A 461-nucleotide genomic window follows, 5' to 3' on the forward strand; every position below is an offset into this window, starting at 1 on the left:
CTGCCCTGGGCCTGTCCCCATTTTACAGACGAGGAAGCTGGGACTCAGACCTTAAAGCTGGAGTGCAATCAGGATTTGAACCCAGGTCTCCGCTCCCAGGCCTGAGTGGGCGACCATAACACGTGCAGCGCGGCACCTCCCCACTGCCAGGAAAGCCTCACCCCCACCCCAGCAACAGCTCTGGCCCTCGGCTCCACGGCCAAGGGGAGGGGGCTTGCTGGGGGACGGTTCTGAGGAGATGGAACAAGCACGCGACATGGAAAGACACAGGTGGCCTGGTTGCTGTGGCTCCATAGGCTGAGTGTCATCCAGAGGCCGAAAGGCTGCCGGTTCAATTCCAGGTAAGAACACATGCCCAGGTTTGGGGGCTGGATCTGAGTTCTGGGGAGGCAGCCGACTGATGTCTCTCTCTCTCTCTCTAAAATCAACAAAAACATTATTTTTTTAAAAAGACACAGATG

Source organism: Pipistrellus hanaki (genome assembly GCF_964339955.1).
Source record: "Pipistrellus hanaki genome assembly, chromosome: 11".
NCBI classification, from domain to species: Eukaryota; Metazoa; Chordata; class Mammalia; order Chiroptera; family Vespertilionidae; genus Pipistrellus; species Pipistrellus hanaki.